Source organism: Haemorhous mexicanus, chromosome 13, assembly GCF_027477595.1.
Source record: "Haemorhous mexicanus isolate bHaeMex1 chromosome 13, bHaeMex1.pri, whole genome shotgun sequence".
In the NCBI taxonomy this organism is placed as follows: domain Eukaryota; kingdom Metazoa; phylum Chordata; class Aves; order Passeriformes; family Fringillidae; genus Haemorhous; species Haemorhous mexicanus.
In genome coordinates, this window is record NC_082353.1 from 13,577,882 (window position 1) to 13,604,501 (window position 26,620).

The following is a 26,620-nucleotide window of genomic DNA, read 5'->3' on the forward strand; positions in this document are numbered from 1 at the left end:
TCAGCTATTTTCCTGGTTGGGTGGTATCTCTCCTCTCTGTGTACTTTATGAGCTCAGGAGATTTTTATTGTTGTCTCAGAAGGTCTGGAAGGCAAAGATTAAATTTCACTGAGGTCTAATCAGATTTTCATAAAGTTGAGCCAGAAAATGAGGTTGCTTCTGTCTCCATCTTTGACCAGTTTGCTCGTTATTTGTTTAAATTGCATCTCTGGCTCCCTGCTCTGGTGATCACACACTTGGGTCACAACATTGCCTCCTCAAGAGAGAGCAAAGCTGCAGGGAGGACAGCTGAGGAGCTCCATGCTCTGGCAGAGTTCTTGCTCCAGCTCTGATATGTCTGTGCCACCTCTCCACGGTGGAATGGGAAGAGAGGGAATAGGAGTTCTTGCCTGCTGTTGCTGATTTCCTGGCATAGCTTTGGCAATGCCCTGGAAACATTTCTGAAGGAAACTGGTGTCAGAGCAGAAAGGGAGAGTGGGCAGAGCTGTGTGATGCCCTCTCACTGAGCCAAGCAGGCACAGCATTGCTGGGGATCCTGCAGCCCTGCACCATGCAATGTAGCTGCTCTGGGCTCAGATGAGCACCTCTGTGATGCCCTCTCGCTGAGCCAAGCAGGCACAGCATTGCTGGGGTTCCTGCAGCCCTGCACCATGCAATGCAGCTGCTCTGGGCTCAGCAGCTGCAGCAGAGTGAGCTCTGTGCACTGGGAGAGCTCTGAGCCCAAAGCACAAGACTTCACTGCACGGGTCAGAAGCTGCTGCTCTCCAGCTGGCACTCACCTGACTGTGTGGGGAACTCATTTGTTGATTGATTGCCCACTAGAAATGCTTTAGGGTTTCCAGTTTGCTACAGTCCTGCTCTTTGGAACTGAGATAACAGATAAGAAGTGTGAGGTGCTGCTTTTCTGGTATCCATGGCACAACTCCTACCTCCTTCAACAGAGCTCACTAAGTTCTCTCCCTTCCCTGTCCTTCTATTTTCCCCTTGTTTTTCTTGGGTTTCTCCCCTGCTTTCTGCTGAAGGATTTTTCCAATGCAGGCAGAAAAGGGCTAGTGGTGTCTAGTTCCTCAGGGTATTTATTAGGTGCAGCAATGATGAATAAAATGGTTATGGAAGCCAAATATGTAATAAATAAATGCTAGTACACTTTTGACCAGCTATTTAGCTACATGGGATTTTGGGTGGACAGATAAAGGGGATATGCAACAGGAGCAGAAGGTGGAGGTGGGAGAAGAAACCAACATTTTTTTTCAAACACTAGTCTTGACCTCCTCATTTATGGAAAAGCAAATCAATAGAATAAATTTGTCACTAGGTCTACAAATGTTCTTAAAAGCAATCATATCTAAGGAGGATTAGGAGGAAGAATTTCAAGGTGTGTCTTGTAATGCTGAGGCCAAAAGTCCACTTGTATGCTATGTGCTAGTGCTCAGTACTGAATTATTTGCCCCCTTGATATATGAGAGCCAAATTTTCTTTACAGATTTTACCCATTTAAACCCAAGAACCTTTAGCTTTTCTGGGATGAGCTGTCACTCTGTGCACTCGGGTGACAAGTGTGTCACCCAGCAGGCTGCTTGTGATAGCTGTCCAGAGCAGGAGAGCTGTGTGATGCCCCACAGCAGGCAGGCAGCACTGCAGGGGCACAGCTGCTGGGGTGTGAGATCCTGTGTGCTCCTAACAGCCCTCCTGCTTTCCTCTGAGTGCATCCCTGGGAGCAGCTCGTGTGCATAACTCACCTGCATCTTCCTGTTTGTTTCCATCCTCGCTCTTCAAATGCTGCAGAATTAAAATTGTGAACAAACCCGCCTGGCAAACTTGGCAGATTCTCACTTTATTCATGAAGGCAGATCTAATGTTCCCTGACAAATTGTTCCAGAGAAACTGTCTTGTAAAATACAGGATCTGCCAGTTCCTTCATAGCAAACCATATTTCTATTAGGACACAGTGTTAATGGTTCACTGGAAAGTACAATGCTTGGTGCAGAGTGAATCTGAAATCATTTAGCATACTTGATTGTTAACTGAGCTAACTATCCTGTGAGTGCACTGGCTGCCATCTGTCCATTGCCTTGGCAGCCTTGGAGGGGTGATAATCTGGGAGCTGGCACTGCTCCAGTTTGCTGCAGGTCTGCTTTCGAGTGTTTTTGTAGCAGATGTTGTGCCACATGCCCAAAGCTGCTGCCTGGAAGCTGCTGTGTGCTCAAATTTTTAATTTTGGGGGGTGTCTGTCTGTCTTTGACACAAGATTTGCATTTGTCTTAGCAGCTCCTCATGGAGTGCCTTTGTTATAAATGATGAAAGAGGCAGAGACAAAACCTTGAGGCCTCTGTCACAGGATTTTTGGTGGTTCCAATGGACACTGGATTGGACCCCCACTTGCCAGTTGCTGATGTATTTTTTATCCTTTTAATGGTGTGTATTTGCAAGTGTGGCACTTAAAAAACATTTGGTGTGGAATTAGGGAGCCCTCAAGTTGGCACTGTGCTTTTAAGGAAGTCAATAATCCTTGCTTATCTAAGATGCTCTAAAACTGTTTATATACAAAGATCCTTGCATGTTATGCACAGGGAAACTCGAAGTTCCACTGAATTTTTTCCTCCTCTGTTATCTTCCATGGATAACATTATTCCTCTGAAAGCCAGTTGATCCTAAATTAATGTGAATCAGCCAAGGGAAGGTGAAGCTTTAGGAACTGCTGCATTTTTCAATCCCGTGATGAAAATGCTTTGCTCTTCCTGTGGTGCTTGGTGCTTGTCAGCAGAGTAGCAGGAGGGAGTTATCATCTTGCTGCAGCAACCCCTGCTGCTGCTGATAGGGAAGATTTCTTCTTCTCTCATTCCTTGCTTTTCATTAAGAAAAAGCAAAAGAGGAAAAAAGTCAATTAGGCAATGCAGCATGATGGATCTCAGTGCATTTCCTGCATGTCATCCGTTTCAAGAGGTTTGCTATATGAAACTTGTAGCTGCTGGGCTATCCAAAGCATCTTTCTTCCATCCTGGTCTATATTTCCACTTGATGACTTTGTTTTGGACTGCCTGGATGAGTTATTGGAGGATGACAAATGATATGAGTGTGCCTGTTCAGCTCTAAAGCAACTGCCCATAGATTTGCTTCTGACTGTGTTTGCAAATAAAATGTAGTACAAGAGGTGACCTATATTATGTGTTAGGCATGGGAAACTTCCCAATCTCAGTAATTAATTTATCACCCTTCAGAGAAAAACTTGTAGGTTGTTTTTTCAGCATGTGGCTTAATTTGCCTTTGTAGTGTCCATGCTTCTTTGAGCTTAAAATGTTTGGTTCAGAGTCTCTGCTTCTGAAAACATTAAAGGTGCATAAAATAAAAATGTGATTACAACACTCAATCTTCTTAATTAGTTTCTATTGTTTAGTCTGTTAAATGCCATTTGCCTGTCAGGGAAATGCATCCCATGTGCAGGGAGCACTGCTGGAGTGCTGCAGAAGTGATAGGTTTTGAATATCTTGAGTTTTGGGAAAGGCCTTCATAATATCTCTAACTGGAATACTGACTAGGTAGTTAATCATAATCTAGGATCTCAGGCTGAGAAATGCTCCTGGTTCATGCTGTGTGTGCAGACATCTGTTACTCAGCAACAAACGTCACTCTCTTTCCAGATGAGTTATTAGCAAATGTTGAAAAGACAGGTATACAGTAAAACTTTAATGCCTATGAAATGACCTGTGAGGCTGCAAATGCCTTAGCATATGGAATATAATGCTGAGTAATAAAGAGATGAGCATTCCAGAGGGTCTGTGATGATTAAAAAAAAAAAAAGAATAACACTGCTGCCATGTAAAAATGAATCAAAGAATTCAATTTACTGTTCCAACAATGCATGCTTTACAAATGCACATGCTATAGTTTATGGAGGCATTTAGCTGAACAAGGCAACAAATGTTTTCTGGGAAATAATATGAGGCAATGTATTTGTCTGCAGCTGAAAGTGTGTAGTTGCTTTCCTAAGGATTGGAAGCAACCTTGCTAAAGCAGAACAAGAAACTTTTACAATATCAAGACGCCAGTAGAGAGTGGACAGAAAAACTTCATCTAAGCAAGGTGAAGATATGACATTTATTGAATTTATAAGATAAAATACTTCACTTTGCTCTAACTATCAGCATAAGAATAGAGTTAGAGCAAGCTCTAGCCATCACAAGTATTTTATTTCCCATACACTGCATAGTTTAAGTTACATAAAAACAAGTATTTGCAGTATTTCTCTAAAACATAGACATTAAATTCTGTAGTATTTGCATCAGGAAAGCTTCTCCTGTTCTTACCTGTTAAATCCAGAGACAGATGTTGGCAGTTCTGGTGCTCAGATGCTTGTGCCCGTGCTCCAGGATGCAGCACCTCTCTTTGTGCTGGCTGTGCACTGGGGTGGACAAAGAATGAGAGCTGATTAATTGAGGTACAAGTAGTTTGGAAGACAGGCAATAAAAACAAAGAACTTGAAAGTTTTTACAAATAAAGCTATGCAAAAGCCTTACTTTATCTTCTATCCATCCTCCTAATCCTAAAGTCAGGCACCCTCCCTTTCCCTCATCTTTTCTCCATTGCTTAGCAACACTCATGGGTGAACTTACTTAAAGCAGAGCTTTGTTCCCAGATGTGATTTCAGTAATATTTGCAGGCTTTACAGTTCTGAGATGTGAAAATCAGCCCCCTTCCTCTGCAACACCATTAGCCTAGTTCACTAAATAGTCTGTCTTGTTCTCTCCTGCACCCCAGGCATGTTTCAGTTTTTGTCTCTGCTGTTTTGATCTAACCAAGAGAGTTGTGGAAAGAGGGGGGAGGTTCAAATAAAGCTTTAATTATGGAGGACACACATACAATGTGCACAGCAAAGCTGTGTGTTGGGAATAGAATTGAAGTGTAAATGTAGAATGGTCAAGAAAAGAACTGTTATTTCTCTCGACTCAATTTGATTTTTTTTGAAGTTGAGATTGAATAAATGGCATTTTTCATGCCAGCATTTGCATGCTGAATTGGTATGACCAACCACATATTACAATAAAGCCTTGAACAATCATTTTAAAGTGGGGAGAAGCTACAGTAGCTAATTGCTTCCTACACAGTTTTTCTAATTCTGGCAATACAGTGACATATTAGCACTTCCTAGAAATGTTCAGTTTGCCAGGCTAATCTGCATCTGTATTTAGTCCTGTTTCTGGAGGATGATCTGCTTTATCCATTCTGTTTCCTCTTGTTTTCCCTGGCTGCTTTTCTGTAGTTCACTACACTTTGAGTTAGGGGTGGGTTCTGTGTGTTTTCCCCTGCAAGCCAGAGGATGTTAATGCACATCTCTTTGATCTTGGAGACAAGCTAGACCACTCACCAGGGAGACTTGTGTTGAAATGCAAACATTTCCATTGAAGTCTCTCTCAACTTATGTGTAGAGCACTGTATGTAAAAGCTGGTGGTGAGCCTCCAAGGGTCCTATTGCTTCACCAGTGCCATAACCACCTTGCTGATATTCCACTGAGAAGTTCCTGTGTTTTGAAATGGAAGACTTCACAGGCATGGAAAACCTTGGAGCTTTTGCCAGGCACCATGATGTTTGTCAAGTCTTTTATGTTTAGGCCTCTCTCATGGATTTTGAGGTTGACACTCCAGCTGAATTACCAACCTTGTGAAATCAATAATTTTGGAGGGGCTGTTGCCCAGAGGGGATGAAGTGCACACTCATGTGGTCCCTCAGCTCTAAGACAGCTAATGAAATAAGCCATGTGAAAAAAAAGGCATGTAAACTGCAGTGGGAAATCCTCTAGCATTTTTTAAAGCCAGCCACAAAGCAGGATTCTGGGAAAAGGCTGCAGAATTTTTCTTTGACTTTGAGAATTGTAATAAATCTGCAATCTGCTTGATTCAATTTGTTTGGATAGAAATCAAATGGATTTCTGAGTTACTGTGAATTCTCTGTGTCTTGTGTCACAGAGCTTTGCTGTAGGATCCTGTCCTTTCAACAGGAGGATGAATTAATAAAGCCCTATGTTAACCCTACATGAAGTATTTATAAACTTAAAGGAAGCCTGAAAGCATTTATGACAAGAGCCATGAAGAACTTTGTAATTCTTTACTCTGGCTCTCGTGTGTTCCTAATGCTGCACCTTGTTTCTCCCAGGAAAGTCTTTAAAATCTTTCATGGTAGCTGTGTGGTTTCTTTTATTTAAGTGTTGTTTTTTATGAGGAAAAGCCAAATTAAAAAAAAAAAGGAAAATAAAAAGGATTGAGAAGGTGACTTGATTCTTTTGTCTGAGAAAAGCAAGAAAGCAAGTCAGCTCTGATTCATTCTTAACATGTTCAATTTTTACAAATACACTTTTTGATTGATACCTTAGTTGTTTAAATGTGTGCCTAGGAGTTGTTCCAGTCCGTGAGGTTCTTCAGGTGTGCTCTCCCTGTTACCACAGGTGGTGGTTCAGACATTTGCCAGGTGTTGTGTTTGCACAGGATGTCTGCTATGGGGTAGCCTGGCAGTTCCAGTCTCTTTCCCTATGTTTGCTTTCATCCCCAAGTTTTTCTGTTGCTGATAGAATATTACTTTTCTTAGTGCAGTTCTCTGTATTGCATGCTTAAGGCAAGGTGTCCTTCTCCCCCAAATCATCACCAACACCTCCCCATGCCCACCCACCAAAAAGAAAGGCACAAAAAATCCCCAAAGCTTGAGAGATGAGTTTTTAAGCACCATAAAAAACCAGCAGGCCCATTCCTTGGTGTAATATGAGATGAATGTGATGCCCACTAGTGCAAAATGCTCACTCTCTCAGAAGGTGCAGAAAGATGCATAGCCCTGGCAGTTCTGTGTGCTGTGCTTGTCTTGAGCATTGGGGCATTTTGAAGCACTGCAGAACTGAGTTGAGTTTTCCTATGCTTTTGTCTTTGAGTGTGTGGTTAGAAGCCAGAGGTGATAGCCTCTGAATGAAGAAAAATCATGCATTTTTTAATGCAGTATAACTGTACCATGTTTGCTGATTGATGAATGTGCAGTCAGACCCAGAATGTCTGAATGCCTGTCATCCCTTTAAGAGAACTCTGCTTTTTCAAGAGTTAATTGAAGACTGAAGACACCACTTGCTATGTATTTGTACTGTTGTCCAAATTTGGTCTATTTTAATACGTAAAATAGTTTCTCTGTGTTGTTCTCACACTCTTTTGGTAGAAGCAGTTTTCAAAGAGAGGTGTTAAACAGTCTTTGGATTAGAGTGTCCTCTCATCTACCTAAACTGCTGTAGGAGTTACAGTGTTTGTATACAAAAAATAAGGCCAAAGGAACCTGTTAATTGCCTGGGTGCTGTCACAGCCGCTGATGCTTTGAAAGTGAAAATCACTATTACTGTTAATGGTTTTTAAATATTTTCATTAGATACTGATTTGACTTTTAGCCAGAATACATTAGGAATTGCACAGCTGGGCTGATGTGAATGAAGAGTAGAATGTTTTTACAAATATCTACACAGCAATCAATTGTTACTTGCTTGAGAGCAGGTAAAGGGGTTGGGTGCTGCTGGAACCAGTTCTCCCTTGTCACTGCCCAGTGGGACAGCAGAAGTTCAGCAGCTGCCCTGCACCGTTAGGTGGGATGAGGCACAGTGGTGGTGATGAGGCTGAAGATAAAACAATTAAGTTATGCTTTTCATCTTCAAAGCACTTTAAAGACAGTATAAAATTAATCTGTACCACAGCCTGATTAAATATTCCTCCAGCTTGGTTGCTGTCATTATCAGCACTTCCCAGGTGATGGGATACTTTGCCTTTACTCTTTAAATTCCTGCTGCACTTTGTCAAAATCCTGCTGACTTTGCCATTCTGGCAGAAACCCTGAAAAACATCTCTTATCTGGAATAAAATTAAATGCTTGGCTTTGAGCATGTGTAAAAAAAGGTGTGGAAAACCAGGGCTGGAAAAGTAAGTGGGGAAACTTGAGTACTGTTGTCTGAGTGAAACTGAGGATTGCAGTGGAGTATCCCTTGAATCCCTTTTGTTCTTTGTATGAAGGGCCTGGATTAAGCTGATGGTAATTGTAAGCCAAGATTATGCAGCTTTTTGGGGAGGGATCCTAAACACCTGGGACTGTAAACTGTGGTTGCCCTATCATGTGTTTACAAATCTGTGCGTATCCCCCATCATCTTATCCCTACTCCTTTTTTTTTTTTTTTTTTGGCATAAAAACTTATTCTGTGCATTTGCAAGTTGCTTTGAAAAGTCAAAGACAAGGGCTTAGTTTGTTTGGTTTATTTTCTTTTCCTCCAGAGATGGCATTGTGCATCTGGAACATTTTGCTGCACATGGGGCTGTCATGGAAAGTTAACAACAACTCTCTGACCCTCATGATTTCAGTATGTTTCATATCTTGCCTTATCTCTGTTGTTGGGCTTTATGGGAGAAAAGTGTGTAATGTTTGTGTGCAGCTGAGGACAGAGGGTGGACTTGGACTGAGTGCAGACTTAGATGCTGTTCAGTTATAAACAATGTATAATAATTGCAAAGCAGAATTATCTTAGACATCAGCCTTGGTGCTGCACTCAGTGTATCCTGGATGACACCTAAAGGGGAAATGTTGTAGGGGGATAGAATATGAGCAAATAAAGATAGTGTAGAAAGTAATCTCACCCCTGAGGAGTTGCAGCTGGGCCAATGATCAAAGATTAGGAACAGGCCAATGAGAAGAAGAGTGCTGTAAAAGAGTGGGTTGGCTGTTTGAGAAGGGAACTGGAGTTAGTTGGCTGCTTTGTGAAGAAGAAAGAGTCAGTGCTCTGAGGAGCAGCCCACGAGAAACACCAAGAAGGTATGAAATTTTTGTGATAAGGAGACAACAGTATGGAACCCCTGCAATAAGATGGCAGCAAAATGTCACCTTGCTTTTGTGGGCAGTTATAGGCAAAGGCAGGCAAGGACATTGATCTTTGCTGTGTTTAAAAACTGAAGAACCAGTTAGTGTGACATGTGAAATACTTCAAGAAGTTGCTTCTGTGATTCAGTGCAGTGGAAACTTTTAAAAAACCCTTTCTCAATGGAGCCTGTGTGTGCTGTTTAACCCCCCTGGCTTAGGTGCCATTTCCAGTGGGCCCCAGCCCCGTTCGGTGCCGGGCTGGCAGCGCTGGGGCAGCCCTCCCGTGGCTCCCTGGGTGTGTGCCCCTTCCTGGGAATGGGGGCCACTGCCCGGTGTCCTGGGCTGGGATCCTGCTCAGATCACACCCCACAACACCCAGCTATGGAGGTGTTGCACAGTTTGGATCATTTCCCTGACAGGACGTTAGGGTCCTCACTAATTCTGCATGTTTCTGCTTCTGTTGCACTTAACCTTCTCCTTGTAGCTCTAAGGAGGCAGGTAGAGAAAAGTGACACTTAAAAACCCAACCAATAATTTGGGTTCCAGTCCTACAAGCTCTCAGGAACTTGCCAAAGTTTATTTGTAGACAGTTGTATTTATCCTGTTCTGCAAACTAGATTTTGTAGCTAAGAATTCCTAAAAATTGGGGCTTGAAGGGTTGTTGTTCTACCATAATAGAACCACTTTTGTCAGTCTTCAGTGGGAGCAAGAGTTAAATTTAAACAGGTGAGAGGCTTTTTCCCTAAAATAGTTGCTTTAATAAGGACATATTGTCTCATCAATTTTTAAGCTAAACTCCCTATAGAAATCAAAGAAGTGTTCTGAAAAATCAATTGCACACTCTGACCCATGGTTACTGCCTGTCAAATGAGACTGAACTGTTCTCTTTGTAATATGGCCTCCATCAGCCTCTTTTTCTAAATTATTTTTATATGAGAGCAAAGCCTGTGAATCTCTTTGGAACATGCACTGAGGTAAAGCTATCTGGTGGCTGAAACTGCCTCATTTCCCTTGCCTGTGCAGGATAAATTAGCTCCCTGTGAAGCTTTACCTCCTGCAGACATCAGAATAGTATGTGAAATATTTAACATTTTAATTGTGTGAGGCTTCATTGAAAACCTTATTTTCCTTGCTCTGTGTCATTTAGAGAGGCAGTGCTGAACCTCTGCTGAAAATGGAAGCCCTGACAGACAAGGGGCTATGGTGCTTGTTTAACAAAGAACAGCATGCAGACTCCATAATGCTTAAGGCTATATAATTCCATTTTCTTCTGTAGATTCTGTTTCATTGCTTTAGTGTCTGCAACACACAAGATTTTAGTATTCAAGAAAAAAAATTTCAAAGCCTGCCTAGTGCAATGTCATGTGCAGAATAACTTTGTGTAATAGATGTTTATTTTTAAAATATAAATGTGATATACAAAGCATATAGTACTCAACCCCCCTCAAACCCCAAAATGCTAAACCCCTTCAATTTTCATGTTTCCTTTTATCAGCATTTGTATAAAAAAGTATGCATTCAAGGGTTTGATAGTGGGTTTTTTAAAAATTTCTAATCCAGAGAAAAATTATCTGTCCACACAAAACCTGCTGTAAGTTCAATAGCTGATTTTTTTAATGACAGAGTGAAAATAATGCATCCTCCAGGCAAAATCATTCATTTTTGCTTAATCACCATATTGGGAAAATTTGACTCACATGGGTGAAAAATGACTTTTCATGGCAAATGTGCTTCTTGCACTCCACCCTTTATTTTAGTCACAAAAAATTGTTAGAAAAAGATCTTTATTCTTTGTGTAAATTAAATTTTGCATTGCTCTAGCTAATAGCTCATATCAGGTGTCCCAAGAGCATTCATCCATATGAAAATCTACAATAGCCTCATTATCCAAAAATGTGGATTTCTGTGATTTTTTGCCTCGTGATTTACTCTCCATGCCAACCCTCCAGCCCTTTGAGTCCCCCAGTCTATGGCTGGGCTCTCATTCTTTGCAGGGACCATTGCATACTACAGTTATGTGTTTTAGGTAAATAAACCCTGGTATGTTGAGCGTGAAATTAGCACATGGCTTCTCCATCCCAAATCCAAAATGTTTCTGTAACTTTCCTTATTTTTTTTCCCTTGGGTTACACACTGCAGTTTCCAGCTTCAGCAGTGATTAGAAGAAGAAATATCAAAAAATCTAAATGAGATTCCTGGTATTTCTCACCTGGATGCAATGCTAAGAGTAGGGTTGAGACTGACAGATGGTATTTCTATGTTCCCCCCAATTTCAGATTCATGTGGTTTTGTATCAAGCTCAAATAAGGCCCTTTGTGAATTTAACTTGATGTTCTTCTGAGAGTCAGCCATCATCACTAATTCCCTTTCATACTTTGACATGCTTATAATTCATTTTGTATCCTGTACACTTTATAAGTGCAAGCCTCTTAACTCATTCTGAATAGGTAGAAATTACAGGGTAAAAATAAAATTTACCTGTGTTCCAGCAAGAATAATAACACAGCATTTATGAATGAGAGTGGCAGCATGCATCCATTACTAACAGGAATTTTCTCCAGGAATGACTAGTGCATAGCTGTAAACTATACAAAAAATACATGTGAGGTCCACAGCTAAGGTAGAAATGCCAGAAAATATTCCAAGTTCAAAATGGCTTTGTACAGTGTTTTGGAACAGATTATTTGGTGTGAGCACTTCAAAATAAATTTTTTACTCCTTTCCTGGGGAAGTTGGGATGTCAATACCTATGTGTGTTCCTTTCTAGTCAAATAAGCCAAAACATACTTTTTTTCCTGCTGTAAGTAAACTTTGAGGCTGGCCGCAGATAAACTCAGTGGCATGGGGAGAAGAACAATTCTGTGTCTGTGCAAAAACCCAGTTATGTTCCCTCTGACTTTGGTTTTAAACTAAGAGGAATCAAGGATCCAATTAAATTGGAATCTTAAAGTGGTCCATGAGGTGTGCCAAATGCAGATCTCTATTTGAAATAACAGGTAAATATCTGCAGGTGAGGGTGCTGGGGTTTTGTGGGTTTGTTTATTATAGTATTCTTTAAAGGAAAAGGAATATTCAGAAAGCACCAAGAAATGTGCTTAATATTCCCTGAAAAGGAAAAACCTCAAGTGCAGTCCTCACAGTAAAATTCTTGTCAGTGCAGTCAAAACACACCAGAATTGTGGTGTTACAGACTCCTACACTGTTCATCAGAGCTCTGTTACCCAGCAGTGCACAGCCTCACCTGCCCTCCCTGGAGCTGGACAGAACTTGCACAAGCACTGTCACATCCATTTGTGCTGGAGGAATCAATCACCAGAGCTGTGGCCATGGGTGGGGACACTGCTCCTTCTGTTCCCACTCCCCTCCTCTCTGGCTGAGGATGTGCTTGGGGGCTGAGATGCACCCTGAGCATCAGGCAGCACCTTGCTTGTGCTGAAAGAACCCATGAAGGGTTTTATTTTCTTTGTTTATTTAAGAAAGTGGAGAGCAACCTGGGGAAAACATTTAAGTACTTGAAGAATTTAAAATGGTTTTGTGTGAAGCAGAACATATCAAGAAAGGTTTTGTCTGCTTTCAGGTTGGTGCCCACTGCTGTTGTCATGTGGTAGCTTTGTCCAAGCAGGTTCTGTGGTCTGGGACTGCCAGCTCAGCCCCTCTGAGGTAGTTTTTGGGCTAAGTAATGAAAATTTTGAACTGCAGTTTTCATAATGATGAGTTTTTAATCCAACAAGTAGCTTAACCAGCATGAGAGGAAAGAGGCTGTTGGACAGCAAGTGACCTTTGTGTCTCTGCTGTCGTGTTACCAAACATAACCAGGATGTTCAGGGATCTTGTGATGAAGATCAAGTTGACAATGATCCTCACAATGTTCAAGAGTTTTTCTTGTATTGTTATCTCAGTGTTTTATTTCCCCCCTCATCCTGATAAACAAATATCTTAGGAGAAAAAGTAAAGTCCCAGCCCTTTTGTAGCCTTTTAAGCCCTTCTCTTTGTGCTTTTGTGGTAATGTAACTAGGGGGGCTGTCGTGCTGTATACCAGGCTCTTATTCCTGGAGCAAGCTATGCAAAGTTCTTCAAATTCCCACATAGTTCCAGTCATTCCTAATGTGTCAGGCTTTATGCTATGATGAGAGTGGTAACATGAAAAGAAATCAAAGGCCAAATACTGCTTTTGAAACAAAGTTGGAAATGGTTTGTAGATATGAAGTGTTATTCTGTTAAAATAACCCAAAAACTAATCAGGAGCCTGCCTGAGATCCAGAAAGCTTTGGATGACACTTTCAGGCACATTGTAGGACTGTTGGGGTGCTCTGTGCAGGGCCAGGAGCTGGACTGGGTGATCCTGATGAGTCCTTCAAGCTCAGCATATTCTGTGATTTCTGTAATTTCACTTTCTGGTCATCAGTAGTTCAGTAACTTATTTTCACCCTGTTCAGTTTATGTTTTTTGGTCTTGGCCTTGCAAATGTTCCTGGGACTTTTGTTGATCTCTTCTGCCATGAAACTCTATATACTGGTGATCTTTTGTTGATAAAATATTTTTGTAGTCCCAGGTGACTGATGTGATCCAGCTTGCCTTTTGGTTGAGCACTTGAGTCTAGAGTAGAGTCTGCTTTCAGCAGCTGAAGGGGCAGAATGTACATTGCAGTCAATAGAAGCTGATGGGCTTGGGGCTGAAAATTAGGCAGCTCCTTTTTACATCTCTACTTTAGTGACTTGTTGGATGTGCTCGAGTTTAAAAAGTGATGGCTGAACTTTTTCAAACAAGTTACTTCTGTGTGAAAAGATTTCAAGTTAGGAAAATGGGATGCAGTAATCCCATGAATGGAGATATTATTGTTACTAATAAACAAATACATTAGCAAAGCACCTTTGGGTAGAGAAAGTTGGCAGGACTGAAAGAGATGTAAAGATTAGTCTTTTGCACAATGTGGTTAGAGGTGAAATGCCTATAAAAGCATATCAGGGTAACAAAGCATTGATAATAACCTGGAGAGAACACAGCATTTTATAGGGAAACCACTTTCCTGGTTTGGAGGAGAAGGAAGGAGAAAGAACGGGAGAGGAAGTGAGACTCAAAAGGAAAAAACCAAAAATCTGTGGAACTGAATGAAATTAATCCAAAGAGTTTAAGTATTTGATTAAAAAGAAAAACCCAAACCCCTTTTCTCTCATTGCTTGGTAGTTTTCTGCTTTGTTTGAAATAGTCTCTGTGACAGTATCTTTGAATACCATGAAAGGTTTGTGTGGAGTAACCAGCTAGCTCCTGGGATTCCCAGGATGACTGGAAGCAATCTTCCAGTGGTGGCATAAATATCCATGTTATATGAGGTGTCTTATCAGCTGACATGGGTGAGGAGGTTCACACTGTGCAGCCCACAGGAACGAGCCCTAGTGCCTTGCCTTGCCAGAACCTTCTGGGCTGTGAGCTGTGTAGCTGAGAATCAATAACTGTGCAGCATCCCCCCTTCCAGTGAGGAAATGGTTTGATTTGTGATTGACACGAGCTGTAACAGCGATAACTGCAACAGGAGCTCACAAGAGTTTATGCATATATGTATACACTTCAAACATGCAAATCAAAGAATAATTACCCTAGCACTTTGGAAACAGAAGAGAGAGCTCCATATAACACATTAATGCACATGTTTCAGCAAGATGTGTAAAACATCTGCAATTATGAATGAATGGACTCGTTATTCTACCATGTGCTCACTGTGCTGTACAGAAAGTAAAAATAAATCTTTGAGACACTGCTATCATTTCCTTTCTCGTCAAGAATTTACATCTGGAATCCTCATGGGATTTTTCAGAATACCCAGCAATGTAAAATGATCTGCCTGACTAATACAACGATTACATTACACTGGTCATGGCTTTCTTATGGTTTAATTGTTGTAGCCTCTGAAACGTTAGCCCCTGGAATGGGCAGATACTGATCTCTGTCAGGTGAGAGATATTAACCTTTTGTTAACCTGCATCCTTGTCTTCTGAAGTCCTTTTTTTCAAAGAAGTGAGCCTTTGGTTACCAAGGATCTCAAATTGATGTATTTCTGCCTTTCTGTTTTTTAGCTAACAAATTATCCGGATTTATGGTTTTGCGTATTAAATGCTCCTGAAAAAACATAAAGGTGTTATGTTATTTTATGGATCTGCTACATTTTCATCTTAAAATCCTGTTTAACTTTGAGCCACATGGATAATCCTGAAATAGCTTTCTTTGCTTCCTGTCAGACACATGCTTTCATTCTGCAGAAAGCAGCAGGAGGCCTCTTGCTTGTTTTGAGTAGTGCTCATAAATATAAAATTGAACTGTACACTGGAGTTCCAGAACGAAGGATGAATGTTAATAGATCACTCACAAATTGGTCTCTGGAAGCAGCAGAGTCCATGGCACTGGCAGGAGGCCTGCCAATTGCCAGGCAAAAAGCTTTACCATGGTGTAAGGCTTGTTTTGGCAATGTAGATGTTTCATGCAAGTGTAGTACTAAGAAAAAGTTTCCAAAATGCTTGATGACATTGGTGGGTAGGTCCTTCCACAGAATGGAGGGGTTATCTTGAGATTTAAGACTGTGGTGCTTATTTGTTCAGTACTTTGTATTGAGATCTCAGCAAGGGTTTGTATAATTCCTTCCTGTTACTCAATCTGGTATGTCTTAAAAAAAAAATACATTTCTCTCAGTATTGAGACTCGTGATATGCAGACTTACCAGGGGTTGAACTGTGGGTACTGATTTAAACTTGTGTTTTGAAAATCAAGATAAAGTTCATATATTGAAGGCCAATTACATCTTTGGCTGTTTCTCAGTTTGAAGGACTGTGTATGTTGAGCATTATGGCAGAAACCTATGAAATCTACCAGATGACTGTTAGTGCTCATAAAAAACATAGTAGATGTTGTTTCCTTCATTTTTTTCAACTTGAAAACTTCCTTGTCTGATAGTGAAAAGTCTGGTGTGAAAGTAGTAGCATGTACAAGTGTGTGTGAAAAGCTTCTATGACATACTGCAATTGCAAAGAAGGAAGAGGTATGCAAGAGGAAATAAACTTTAAATACTAAAGATTTGAAAAGAAGAAAGGGAGATGTTGGAATGATGCTATTTAATAGCTAGCCTACCTGTTAGATTGTGGCTAAGGAATAGCCTTAGACCAAGATCAATTCAAGGGGATGGCAAATCAGACTGTACATATTAACAGAGCCTCTCTGGTGGAAACAAATCTCCAGAGGAAAGCACTACTTGGAAAATTTTCACCCTTTAACAAGATAAAAAGATAATTAGGAAGCATTTCAAACTGAAATAAGATGACATGTGGAACAGTGGTCAGGCAGTGAGAAATTAAAGCCCTGTGAGAGAATTGTGCCCAAAGTCCACATTTTAATGAGAATGTTTCTGACATTTGGGAAGACATTCCCTACTTTCAGATTCCATGAAAGAGTTCTGATCAAACAGGACTCAGATGGGGTCTGTCCTGAAGAACAGCACGTGTAGATCAGAGCAGGCTGCTCCTTCTAAGAGCTCTAGAATTTTCTCAATATGCATTAAGTCTTTGCAAATCCTTTGTAATTTAGGTAGGAGGCCCTTATTAAGGGTAATATACCTAAGGAATGGTGCAATAAACCTGTAATGTCAAGTATCAATTCATCATAAACACAGATAGTGACCTTGTTTTCTGGAGGAAGGTCTCATTTAACCTGTTTATGCCTATGTGAAACTCTGTGGAGAGTCCTTAAAAAACAAAACATGATTGGAATTACTTTGCTATGTGGTTTGTGTGTGTCTGAGATCTGATTTGCTCTGGGTTGAAGATACACCCACACTGCTTTTCCTGAGTTTACTTCTGATGTGTGCTTTTAATCCTGTTGTACCTGGCTATTCAGGAGGCCTAATGGATGATAGAGCTGGCATTCCTTACTATTTTGAAGCAATTATTTTAATCTTCAGAACAGTTTTCTTTTACAACTGCAATACACATCAAAGATGCTGTGGTTTACAATGTGAAAACACTTATCCACGTTGTCACTATTCATTGAAGTGTCTTGTTTATGTCCTTCCAATGTCTTTTATCACTTCATTAAGATGTGAGGACTTTATGCTTTTTAACAACATAGATATTTTTGTGATCTTGTCTTTGTGGCAAATGTTTAATAATTTGGAGAGTAAGGAGGTTTCTTCCAAAAATGTGGCAGGAGTTAAAAAATGAATAGTTCTATGGATGAAAGATCTTTTGGGATGATTGAATTTTGTGGTAATTCAGAATAAACTGTGCAGTAATCTGTAGAGAGAGAAGAGAACTCTTCATGCAGGTCCATGTGAAAGACCAGAGGGAGCAGCAAGACCTGTAAGTCTGAGCTCCCTGAATCTCAGAAGAAAAAAGCACTCAGCAAAGGCCTGACCTAAAGTCTGCTAATTCAGTTAAAAGGTTCCTGATAATTAAAATGTGTGACAGATGGTGGATACTGAGGAAAGGTGAAGGAAGCAAATATGACTTCAGGCCAGATTTGTGGTCCTGAATGCTGAAGTTGAGGATTGATCCAGCCTGTTTGCTGACACAGGATAGATGTGTCTGACTGTGTTATGTGCACAGCTGTCTCTGACCGCAGCAGACACAGAAGACCTGGATTTTGGGGGAATTTTTTGGCTTAGTTTGGAGCCTTTTCTCTGCCTTCAGTAGGGCAGAGAAAGAAGAAACAAGGCTGAAATCATAAAGGCTGTGTTAGAGAAGTGATGTGCTTTGTTAGCAGTAAGATTTAAGTTTGTTTGGTTGAAAGTGCTTGTTAGATTAAATGAAAAACCTTTTCCACTCTCTTAGATAATTGTGCATACCTTTATGATAGACCTAATAGGAGAATTGTCTTTTTCCAGCAATTAAGTATCAACTTCAATTCAGATCTAAGTTGTAGCTCAGAAATCTGCTGAGTTGTGTCTTATGGCCCACTTTATTCACCTCAATTTGAAAAATCCCTATGCTCTCTCTCATATTTCCTATGATGAGGAAAGGGGGAGAGACTGGGGTGAAATCTGGGCCCAGTGGCCTGAGCCCAAGACAAAACGAGGAAACTGGGTTCCCACAAGAGTCTGGCTTGCATGGGGCAAGGGCTGTGGCTAAAATTTCTCCAGTGGTTCCAGCACTTGAGGAGAGGGGAAGACTGGAAAATGCCCTGTCAGTACCTGTGTCCTCATCAGTGGTTGTTTCAGCCCTGCAAGGTTCCTAAAGGCAACAGCTGGCCTTGGATCCAATGGTACTTTCTAATGTAGCTTCTCACTTGGAAAGGGTGACTCTTGAAGAAGTACTTCATGAAAAATACTATATTTAATGTATGTACAAACCAGTCCAAGATCTCCCAAGAGAATACCACCTCATGTCTTTAGCACAGGAATTTGACTGGAACACGTTTGTTCTGAAATGAAAACAAACCAAGACTGTGTTGTCCTCCTTATGTGTATTTATAGCAGGTACACTGTGAAAGATATCCGTGTGAATTTATTTTCCCTTTGGTTCTGTTCATTTTTGTGCTGTGGCATGAGAGCTGAACAGGTGATTTTAGTGTTGTGCTGTCTGTGGGTGAGATGGGCATCTATTTTGATTTCAGTGAGCCAGAAAAGGTGCTGCATTTGTTGGCAAATAAGCAATGTTTATGCATCCCTGCCACCCTTCAGACCAGGAGAAATGATGAAGTATGACTAAGGGAAGGGCAAATCATATTCAGTGATTCTGTACTAGGATAGTTTGTGACTGTCACAGTCTCCCAGTTTTAGTTCTTTACCTGTGACTGAAGATGTTTTCTCCTGATTAATGAATCCCCATTAAACCTTGAACATTTGCCAGGGCTGCTGGGGAAGCTTTGTAACATGTCTGGGAGCTCTGACTCCTTCTCTGGACACAAGGAACTGGTAACTTGCCTGGCACTAAAAATTAATCTCTACTTGTGTTACCCAGGATAGATTCCTTGGCAAGGAGAGCAGAGCAGGGGAAGAAGAAAGGGGAGAATGTGGATAAATGATGTAGCTTTACATCTTCGTGTGCTTCCAGGGCATTCATGAGAGAGAAACAGGAATATCCAGTTTACTGAGCTGGTGTTTAATCAGGGACAAGCTTCCTTCCTGTGCTTCACTCTTCATGAAGGTACAAATTATCCTGTGCAAAAGTCAGGTCAGAAATGGAATGGTTTAGCTTTAAAATATTGAATAATAGTATTGAATTTTACTGTCTGCTTCTGCCTTACAAAAGTGAACACAGAGTGGAATATTGGCCTGAATTTATGTACAATACCAGACTAGACTGGAAAAAGAGGAGACCAATCAGGCTGAGTTTGAATCTGTCCCGTGATTTTTTTTTTTTTTTTTTTTAATTTTTTCTGGGGGAGATTTTTCCTCTGGTTGCAGAGGGATCCCAAAACAGTTGCTTCTTTCACTGCACTTTGTTTTCACAAGTGCATATCTGCCATTTTCCACTCTCTGAAATAATGTGTAGCAGAAAAATGGATCCTTGCTTTCCTTTAACTCTGGCTGTGATAAATATTAGTGTGCTATGTGCAGCATCAGCAGCCTGAGTGTGGAGCTGGCAGCTACCTTGAGTGGCTGTGGATCACCACTGTGTCTGTGTCTGTGGGCTGCAGCACAAATATCCTCAGCATTAACTCTCTCCTCTGAATGTGATGCAGTCTCCTCCAGCAGAATGAAGGTGGGTGCAGGAAGTGAGATAATGAAAGGAGAGGCAAAAAGAGGAAGGCAGAGCTGTGCTGAGCCAGCATATTAGACTAGAAATTCTAAAATGAAATAATATTGAAGCTTTTTTAACCAGGTATGATCATAAAAGACAAAATCTTTTTGAAATGGTTGTTGATGCTTGTTGGGAGGATTCAATACTTAAAGGAGAGAATTCAGCAAGGAAAATACTGGGGGGTTCTTTCATGGTTCTTAAACTTATCAGCCAGCCCTATATTGTGAGGTAGAAATAAACCTTAGAGTTCTTTGATAAGGAATATTTTTTTTCAATATCTTTTCCCGATATTTTTTGGAAAGGAAATGGCAAAAAGCCAGGAGAAGTGGCTTGAAAACACAAAGGAAGTAAAAGATACAATGCTAAGATTGGAGCATCTGAAACATACAGAAAAATACATCAGAATCTTTGAAATCTTACAAGTGACTTACAAGTTAGAATCAAGAAATGCTTTGGATAAGTCAATTTAGTCACACTCCCAGGAAATGTTGGATGCTGTCATCTTTTTATCATTGGGCTCTAGGAAACCCACTGGGTAGAATATCAAACAAAAAGAACTTGTTTGCTGTAATGTTTATAAAATCTTCATTATAAAACTAACAAGCCATAGCAAAATAATCTGTATTCCACCCATGCCCAAACAATGGTGCAGCACCCTGAATATTCAATAAGTGAGTTGTGTTTTTAATAGTTATTATGCTTAGCATCAATGCCTGACAACTGCTGTTACCCCATCGGATTGTGCTAAATCCTCCCAAACAAGACACCCTTGCAATAAAGCTTGACTTGCAATCATTTTTTGGCAAGCACATCTTATAATTGTTATTATTCTAACTGCTCACACTCACATACAGCATGAGGTGCCAATGTTTTCAGTTCCAAACATTAAAGATGTGGGGATAGAGAAGGTGAACCCTTATTAATTCTGAGAGATTTGCTTAATTGGGACACAATGTGAAGATTCTCAACAATAATAACAGATGATGGGGAATAAATAGGCATGGCAGGGGAGAGGCAGTTTCTAGTGTGAACTTCCCTTTGCTTCTGTTTAATTGCATTACATACTGTGGGAAGTATCTGGAATATGTGTCTTCTAGTTAATTTTTCTTGACTACATCCATCTAGCTACTGCTCCTGGACATTTTAATGTTTGATAATACTCTATTTGCATATGAATACACATCAATAGCTGTCATTAGAACCAATTTACATACATGATTTCCTTCTTGAAGTGTCAACGTCTGAATTTTATCTAGAGACAGGAGTAGGGTCAGGAAAGTTTAATTGTTTGTATAATGCAATTGAAAAGGCTGGCAGGAATCTAGGGCAATTTTGGAACATCTGTCTTTAAGTCATCAAAAATAAAGCACATAACAGCTGTGATAACAGCAGGATTATGATTAGATATACAGCATTCACCATCAGCCTGAACAAGGACTGGAAAACAAAAAGGAGGTAAATAAGTCAGTCTGGATAACATTACAAGAATTTTTAGTAGGTCTTTGGGTTTTTACTTTTAAAAGTTTCTCTGTAAATACACAGAAATATAAATAAAATCTTATTTTTACCTTACAGAAGCTTATAATCATTCTTCAGGAGTAGAATTTGCAGCACAGTAATGTAGCTAAATGTTGCTTCCCACTTAATGTGTGTTGTGTGTTATGTTAGCAAATTCTGCTTTAAAATTGCAGCTACTTGGTCTTGTTCATGATTTCTGCTTAAGGAACCATGAAACATTTGTGACTCATTTTATTTATAACATTAAGTCATCTTTATCTGTTTCTCTATTATATCTTTGTTTATCTGTTATGAGTATAAGTACAGTCAAAACAATTCCCTTGGGAACAGTGAGCTCTATCATGCTCTTTTAAACATGGACTTCTGTATTGTTTTTAATAATTTTCAAGTTTCTGTTATTTTGTCCTGCTGGGTACTTGAGTTTCAGCTGTTTTGTATGTGAATGTTGCCTGACTTGAGATGGGAATTGTTTTTAGTGTATGAACAACTACCTAGTTCATCCTATGCACTCCTAAGAAGTATTTCAGTGAGATTTCAAAAAATCAAGTTAATTGTTGGCAATCTAAAATTGTTTCTTAATTACAGGACTGATTGTAACACACGAGGAAGTGTTAACTGTTCACTTGATTAATTTATGTCATTCCTAGTTAAGTTTGTATTTTGATGAAAGCTGAAAATATAAAAATATATAGTTGCACACACTTAATTCAGAATTTTGCATCTGTAACTTTTGGGTGCCATTCAGTTAAACTTGACTGTATGACTTTACAAGCAGAACAGAAATACATTTTACATTTTGTAGTCACCATATGAAAGAAGAATAATTCTGAAGGAAAATGCACAGCTTCAGCATTCATTTATGTCTTCTACTTAAACTAATTCATGAGGATTGGATACATGAGTAATGACACTTCCAAAATTAAAACACTGGTTTGTTCTGCTGTCAGTATGAAAAGTCATTATGCTGCAGCAACACAGGGGAAACTACAGAAAGCTTGTGAAAATATGCAGCCCAGAGCTACTTTCTTGTCCATAGATGATTGCTGGGTTAACAAATTCATTTCAGTATCAAACCAGAAGTGTGCCAGCAGTTGAGCTGTTGGGATGTTCTGTGGCTAACGCCACACTTGGCTTTGCAAGAGCTTTTTTTGTTGCTGAGATGTCTCAGCAGCTGCCCAGTGTGGTATAAAGCAACTTGGAGCCTTGGAATCTGTCACTTACTTATTTCAGATACCCAAATCACTGCTTCATTTATAAGCAGCTTTTGGCATAGAAAAGCACCAACTGCAGAGATGTACATGTTTCATGCCAACTAGTTTTTCCCCCCCAAGTGTCAGTGCACTAACTATCATGTCATAATCAGTGTTTAGGAGATGCACTATTGTTTTAATTCCTGCAGGCTTCATAGAGTTTTCTGTCAGATCTTTCATAGCACCATAACATCCTCATTTACTGCAGCAAATGCATGTAACATTTCTGCAAGGAAAAAAATAAAAGCTGCTTTATTGATAGCCAATAAAAGTAATTATCCAATCAGTGTTCTTCAAAAGGTACTGAGGCAGTGCAGCTCTGACTCATTGAAGGCTTTGGACTGGAAGAGCCCTAAAAGAGCATTTAATTCAACCTCCCTGGCCACCTTTCACTAGAGCAGGTTGCTCAAAGCTCCTGATCAAGAATTCTTCTAGGGGTGGGGGCCTCCCCTCAACAGACAACCAGACAATGCTGTATCATACAGAAATGTGGCAAGGCACTCTGAGAGCCCCTCTTGGTTCGTTTTGATTGCAGTGATGAAAATCTGTGGGTTTATGACTGATTTGTCATATGCCAGCCAGGAGTTGTTTTCCAGTTTATTTTCTCGCCTACCTTAGGATTGCTCTGATTCTGAACTACAGCAAAAAGACTAGTGAACCCCTCATTTTTGAAATGAAAATGAAACAGCATGTAGGAAGATGTAAAGTGTGCTCATGAATTTTGCCTGTAGATCTAACATCATGCCAGCCAATGCTGACATCAGCAACTTGCCTACCCAGCATAAGGGTGTTGTATGAGTTTGTTTCCCTTAATGATAATGGTTAACACCTTGGAAAAGGTCTCAGGGAAAGGTCATTTCTTCTAAGTTAGAATAAATTAGACTTTTTTTTTTTCCAAAGTGAACCAAAATATTACTAACTAATTGAGTAAAGCTGTCCACACAATTTGTATTCATGTAAGTACAACAAGTGTGCTTTCTCTGAAGTAGAAATGGCAGTGAACTTCCCAAACTAGGAAGTACCTGGGATACAAAAATTGGGAAAAAAACCTATCACAAGGTCTGAGATGGAACAGAGTTTTTCTCATCAGTTGGTGTCTTCAGATCTTTCTTATATGTTAGGACTTCTGTGCAGCTAAAGCCAAGGGTGTCCTGGAACATGAGAGGTAGACAACAGCAGACCTAGCACATACTGCAAAGCTTGCTGTGACAGGTCCCTGTACACATCAAGACACAGAAAGAAGAGAGGGTTTTGAAGTTTGAGCTGACAAACTTTGGGAGTAGAAGGAAATAATGCAGAAAATCAACGTGTGCACAGCTGGGGCCAAAGCAGAGTTGAGCCAGAGTTGGTGGAGGTGACTGGTGTGTAGCATGGGGGAAAGTGAGGAGACATGGCTTCCCTGGCAGTGCCTCAGCAAGGAGGATGACTTTTTAAGAGGAAAAGATCTGCATTTCTTGCAAATCTAGAGCAATTTAGTCACTTCATCTCCCAAGTAAGAAACTGCAGCTTCAGCTTGTTTCCCTGGTCTGTACCTCAGGATTCTGTGCCAGCTGGGATCACACAACACTGAGGAGCTCTGCCTTAAAGCTGGTTTGAAACTCTTCCTTCTTGCAGTGTGGCTGTGGAAAGTGAGCACTAATGGCTGTTCCCAGGACCCAGCAATGCTGAGGGCTCTGTTGTGTCAATGTAATCAATACCTGGTCAGTTGGGGTTAAAGTTTCAGGCACTTTTTGGCAAAGCTTTCAAAATGGAAGTTTTTACTTGTTGTAGGGGTCTGCTGTTTGAAGTGGTCAGAGGAACTGCATCTCTCCACTTTTCCAAGTGACATTATGTCTTTAGCTAGAGCCAGACTTTGTAAAAGAATGCTTTTATTCCTTTGTAAAGGATTTGCAAGTTAGCTCTCTTCAACTTATCAAGCACATATGAATGGCAGATAATTAAATGATTTTGATTTTATTTTGGAAGTCTTGGGAAAGGCTTGTGTAAGTCCTGAGTACCATTGACAGCTCTGTTCAAAACACAGCAGTTTTGATTCAAATCAAGCCTCATAAAAGATGGTCATGTTCTTGACACAAGGATAAGACAATAGAATGAATAATTACTTTGCTTGTGATATCTCTGGGCACATGAGACAGTTGCAATTTTCTTTTCCTTGGAGAGAGTGAGGAAAACACTTAAGGTGAGACAGCTGCAGCTAGAGAGAATCCTATTGCTCAGGTGGCTGAAAGCATAGATGAGCTGTACAAGGTTTGGTTTATTTCTTCTTTGTTGTTGTTTTTTTTCCCCCTAAGGTTTTAATCTTAGGAGGAAGCTTACATCCTTTTAGAGAAGCTGCTGCTGCAAAACAGTACAGTAGCTTTACATACTCCAACTGTTAAATATGACTTATTTGGCTTCCAGAGAAAGATCAGAAGTTTTAAAATTGGCAGAGGTAACGTTGTCCTGTTTTATTAAACCATGAGTGTGAGAGTGATGTTGGTGTTCTGGGGCTCCTGTTGTGCCAGCATAACTGTGATCCTCAAGGCAATCTCATGTACGAGTTTATAGCAACACCAGAACCCAAAATTGCTTTGAAACAGGCAATAGCAATTTTTGCTCTAAAATAGATATGATGGTGTGGTGACCTCAGCTGGCTGCCAGACCCAGTTGCTCTCTTGATCCACTTCCTCTGTGGGTCAGGAAGATAAAAGATGGACAAAGTGAAGGGTTGAGATAAAAGCAGTCAAGTGGGAAAAGTGAAGGCTGCAGAGAAAACCAAAGCAAAAAGAGGTTATTTATTCTCCACTTCCCATCACCAGGCAGATGTCCAGTCACTTCCTGGGAAGCAGGGCCCCAATATGTGTCATGGCTGCTTTGGAAGATGTGCCTTAAAACACAGATTTCCCTGTACTCCCACCCCTCAGATTTTTGTTACTGAGTGTAATATCACATGCTAAGGAGTATCTCTGCTCAGTCTGGGTCAGCTGCCCAAGCTGTGTGCCTTTCCATCCTCTGGCACTGAAACTGCTTGTCTCTTTGGGAAGAGGAGGTGGGGTTGGAGGGAGAGCCCTGCTGCTGGGTGAGCTGCTCAGCAGCAGCCACAGCTCTGCTGTGTTATCACTGTGATGTTATCACAATGCAGGAGCTGCCATGAGGAGAGTTAACTCCATCCCAGCCACACCCACAGCTGGTATTGAAAGAAAGCCACTGAATCTGAACATTCCTGCTAATCAGATTTCATTTTCTCCTCCCTCCCTTGTATCCTTTGTAATGTTACTGATTTCCTTATAATTCATCTATGATAGTGTCCTGTGGCCCTGAGGAGAAGAGGGGGCCTAGAGAAGGAGAGGGCATGTCAGGAAGCACACTCTGCCTCACTCTTCATGCTAACAGGATGTCTGGATGTGTTGCAAGTATATGCTGTAGTAGTTCTGAGAATGTGGCAAATTGAGATTGTGAGTTAACCCAATCCACAGTGAGACCAGCAAATCTCAACACTGGCTTTTCCTAAATATATTGGGCAGTACTGCCTTGAAGTGAGAGCACAGATACTCTGCTGGGTCATGTAACTGGAAACAGAATGTGTGTGATGATATGTTTGTATGCATGACTTTCTCATGAATACATATGTATGGATCTTTTCAAGCTGTTGAAAATTTGGAAATACAGATGCAAATGAAAACAGTCCAAGGTGCTGCCTGGCTTGACTAGAAATTCATCCATGAATTTTGTTCACAAATTTTGCTGGCAAGTAGACTTATTATTCACTTAGTGAATTTGGTCATTTTTAGCTCTTATTTCCTTATGCAAACTCATGCAGGTTATGCACTCTGGTTTTTTGTTGAGCTTGAGAACGCAAGGCTTCTGAAAGGATTAAAATGTTTTGGAATGAGTTTCTCCAGTCACTGTAGCACTAGTCCCTAAGAGCTCTCCTGCATTTATGAAGATTAAAGCATCTACTGATTAGAGCAACACTTTGGAAATTGCATAAAACTGGTTGGGAAGGACTCTTGCAGATTGAGAATCTGATCCAACAATGGCTGAATTTGATGTAAAGACGAGTGTTAGCAAATGCCATTTTTAAGTGCTTTAGCAGAGGAACAGTTCATTAAAATCAGAGGGTTTTTTTTTTTTTCCACACATTGAATGCACTGAAACAGGATAATTTTGTCTGCTTTTACATAACTTTGTGTGGGGAAGAGATTTGGCAGAGAACATTCAGCTACAAGCTGCTCTCTTCTGTCTGTAGCTGAAGCCAGATGTATTCCTTCTTGCCCTCTGAGGACCAGAGATAT